The following is a 5196-nucleotide window of genomic DNA, read 5'->3' as shown; positions in this document are numbered from 1 at the left end:
ACAAACACACCCACACACTGGACACACACACACACTGGACAAACACACCCACACACTGGACACACACACACACTGGACACACACACACTGGACACACACACACACACAGAGAACACACACACACTGGACACACACACACACACACACTCACACACACACACACACACACACACACTGGACAAACACACACACACACACAGGACACACACTCATACACATTGGACACACACACATACACACTGGAAACACATATACACACTGGACACACACACACACACAGGACACACACACAGGACAATCACACGCACACTGGACACACACACTCACACACACTGGACACACACACTCACACACACTGGACACACACACTCACACACACTGGACACACACACTCACACACACTGGACACACAAACTCACACACACTGGACACACACACACACCTGACAAACACACACACACACACACAGGACACAAACACAGGACACACAAACACACACACACACACACAGGACCACACACAGGACACACACACACACACACACACACACACTCACACACACACACTGGACACACACACACCTGACACACACACAGGACACACACACACAGGACACACACACACACAGGACACACACACACACAGGACACACACTCACACACACTGGACACACACACACACTGGACACACACACATACACACACAGGACACACACACACACACACAGACTGGACACACACACACACTCACACACTCACACACTCACACACACTGGACACACACAAACACACACACACTGGACCCACACACACATACGCTGGACACACACACGCTGGACACACACACACATACACACTGGACACACACACCTGACACACACACACACAGGACACACACATTGGACACATACACACACACACACACTGGACACACACACTCACACACACTGGACACACACACACACACACACACACACTGGACACACACAAACACACACACACACACTGGACACACACACATACGCTGGACACACACACACACACACACTGGACACACACACACATGACACACACACACAGGAGACACACATACACTGGACACACACACACACACACACACCTGACACACACACACACAGGACACACACACACACTGGACACACACACACACACACACACTGGACACACACACTCACACACACTGGACACACACAAACACACACACACACACACACACACACTCACACTGGACCCACACACATACATACTGGACACACACACACATACACACTGGACACACACACACCTGACACACACACACACAGGACACACACACTGGACACACACACACACTGGACACACACACACACCTGACACACACACACACAGGACACACACACACTGGACACACACACACACACTGGACAAACACACTCATACACACTGGACACACACACACACACTGGACACACACACACACACACTGGACACACACACACAAACTGGACACACACACTGGACACTGGACAAACACACACACACACACTGGACAAACACACTCACACACACTGGACACACACACACACACTGGACACACACACAGACACTGGACACACACACATACACACTTACACACACACACACACACACACACTGGACAAACACACTCACACACAATGGACACACACACACACACTGGACACACACACTGGACACTCACACTCACACACACTGGACACACACACAGACACTGGACACACACACATACACACTTACACACACACTCACACACACTGGACACAAACACACCAGACACACACACACACACAGGACACATACACACTGGACACACACACACACACTGGACACATACACTCACACACACTGGACACACACACATACACTGGACACACACACTGGACACACACACTGGACACACACACACACTGGACACACACACTCACACACTCACACACACTGGACACACACAAACACACACACACTGGACCCACACACATACACACTGGACACACACACACATACACACTGGAAACACACACATACGCTGGACACACACACACATTGGACACCCACACACAGGACACACACATTGGACACACACATTGGACACACACACACACACACACACACTGGACACACACACTCACACACACTGGAGACACACACACACACTGGACACACACACACACTGGACACACACTCTGGACACATTTCAATGTGTAGGATTTTGATGAAAGGAAATCCCATATAGCCTACTGGACAGGACTTTGCTATGGCATCTTCTGTTTGCGTGTCTCAGGTCAGGTCTGAGCCATGATCAGAATGTGTCTCTGTGTCTATTTCCAGCCCTGCCATTTCTACCTGTCCTGATCTAGTGTTTCACCCCTGACCTCCTCACACCGTCTCACTGTCCATGTCTGCTTTTAGCTCCCACCTCTACTTCACTGTGTTATAATGGACCTTATGCTTGTTATGTCACCTCTGTAACCAGTTATCAAACATACTGACCTTTCTGACCCTATCCCATGAACCTACTTTCTACAACTGAACATTTAAAGTCCTCTGAGTTTTGTTTAGTGTCCATTTACTTATGTATGTATTTGTTGTATATTGGGGTTGTGCTGCAGAGCATCATGGGGGTTTGTATGTATTGAGATGATCACGTTCCAGATAAATGGTTGAACTGATTCCTGTCTCCTGTCTCATCATTATTGAATTGTTATACAGACGTGGTTATGAAACCCACGAGACATAACAAAAAGATTGGTGATGAGTAAGTCTGAATCTACAGGAACTATTCTGTCTGGAAGAAGTGGGTTTTTACAACTGTTTAAAACTGTTATTTTCTGTGGTCCAGTCTAGGCTAATGTTAGCACAGTGTATTGCTAGCAGAGGCAAGTGCATAGTCCAGCTAGCTAAGAGAGAGAGTTAACCAGTGGTGTAAAGTACTTAAGTAAAAATACTTTAAAGTACTACTTAAGTAGTTTTTTGGGGGTATATGTACTTGACTTTACTATTCATATTTTTGACTACTTTTACTTTCACTTCACTACATTCCTAAAGAAAATAATGTACTTTTAACTCCATACATTTTCCCTCACACCCAAAAGTACTCGTTACATTTTGAATGCTTAGCAGGACAGAAAATGGTCCAATTCACGCACTTATCAAGAGAACATCCCTACTGCCTCTGATCTGGGGGACTCAGTAAACACAAATGCTTTGTTTGTAAATTGTCTGAGTGTTGGAGTGTGCCTCTGGCTGAACGTACATTTTAAAAACAAGAAAATTGTCTGGTTTGCTTTATGTAAGGAATTTGAAATGATTTATACTTGTACTTTTACTTTTGATACTTAAGTATATTTTAGCAATTACATTTACTTTTGATACTTAAGTATATTTAAAACCAAATACTTTTAGACTTTTACTCAAGTAGTATTTTACTGGGTGACTTTCACTTTTAGTTGAGTCATTTTCTGCTAAGGGATCTTTACTTTTACTCAAGTATGATATTTGGTACTTTTTCCACCACTGGAGTTAACATCGTCATGGACGGCAGAAAATGACTGGAGACGGACGTCGGAGCGGGAAAACAACGTGATTAAAAAGAGAGGAATATACAGTGATTAAAGGAAAGGACATTTATTCAACTGTGAAGACAAACCTTTTAATTAAATCTGCTAAAGGAGCGAACTTAGGAGGAAACGTCAGTGAGTGAAGTGAATGAAGATCACATGACTGAGGAAAATATTGCTTTGGTTGAGGACAATATTGAAGTGAGTGACAATCAGGAGCTCACTGAGAAATGAACCATTATTGGAATTGTTGGAACCATTGGACAGTTTGATGAAAGTTTTGAGCAGTGGAGCTCATATACAGAACGGTTTGATTATTTAGTTCTTGTAAATGACATGGATGAGGACAACATTGTGCCTCCATGTTTTAGTGTAATGGGGCCAAAGACATTTAATTTACTAGGCAGCCTGCTACAGCCAGTCAGAACAGGTAATAAGACGTATGGGGATATTGTGGAGATACTTAAAGGACATTTTTCACCAGAACCACTAGTTAATGCTGAAAGGTTCAGGTTCCACAGGAGACATCAGGAAGAGGGAGAATCAGTAACAATGTTTGCTGCTGCATTAAAGAAACTACCAGAACACTGAGTTTAATGCTGTTCTAAATGACATCATTAGAGACAGACTAGTATGTGGGCTACGGGAGTGAAGCTACACAAAAGAGACTGTTGACTGAAAGTCATCTGACCTTGGCAAAGGACACTGAAATCAGTGTGTCCATGGAACTAGCTGCTAAAGAGGCTCACCAGTTGAGTTCATCAGGAACTTAGTGGGTTCATCTAACAATCCTAATCACCAGCTGATACATTGTAATCTCATACACAGGGTAAACCTTCCACCTAGAAAACATAATTTAATAGAAATCACAACCGCTCCTCTGTGTGATCTATGTAATAATAATAACAATAATAATATGCCATTTAGCAGACGCTTTTATCCAAAGCGACTTACAGTCATGTGTGCATACATTTTTACGTATGGGTGGTCCCGGGGATCGAACCCACTACCCTGGCGTTACAAGCGCCATGCTCTACCAATTGAGCTACAGAGGACCACATGTATGTAATCAAGGTGCCTTGGACTCCTTTAATCATATGTACTGGGAGTGACCAGGGGACATGTTTTGGAAAGAGGTATCCTCATACCTTGTTCCCCCAAACTGTTATTACTGAATGATAATTCACCACTGTCATTACAGCAAAGACGTATAATGTTGTCAGGTTGGACAGCAGCTAAAAATATGTTGGAACTAAGATGGCAACCACCACACCTCATTGGATCAGCACTTTTATAGATATAATTTATTTAGAACTATCCACTGCTAGGATCCATGGGGCCAAACAACAATTGCAGCTGAAACCATAAAATAACTCCTGTAGTGGGTTTTACCCAATAGATTGACCGTTAATTATCATTTTTGTGCAAACGTGTACCTTGATTTAGTATTTAATTTCATGGAGATCAGGTTGGGTGTGTTGGGGTGGTCCCAGGAGGGGTTGGAGGGTGGGTTGGGGTGGTCCCAGGAGGGTTGGAGCGTGGGTTGGGGTGGTCCCAGGAGGGGTTGGAGGGTGGGTTGGGGTGGTACCAGGAGGGGTTGG

The sequence above is a fragment of the Coregonus clupeaformis genome, unplaced genomic scaffold (genome assembly GCF_020615455.1).
Source record: "Coregonus clupeaformis isolate EN_2021a unplaced genomic scaffold, ASM2061545v1 scaf0040, whole genome shotgun sequence".
Taxonomy (NCBI): Eukaryota; Metazoa; Chordata; class Actinopteri; order Salmoniformes; family Salmonidae; genus Coregonus; species Coregonus clupeaformis.
Note: the sequence above shows the minus strand (reverse complement) of the source record.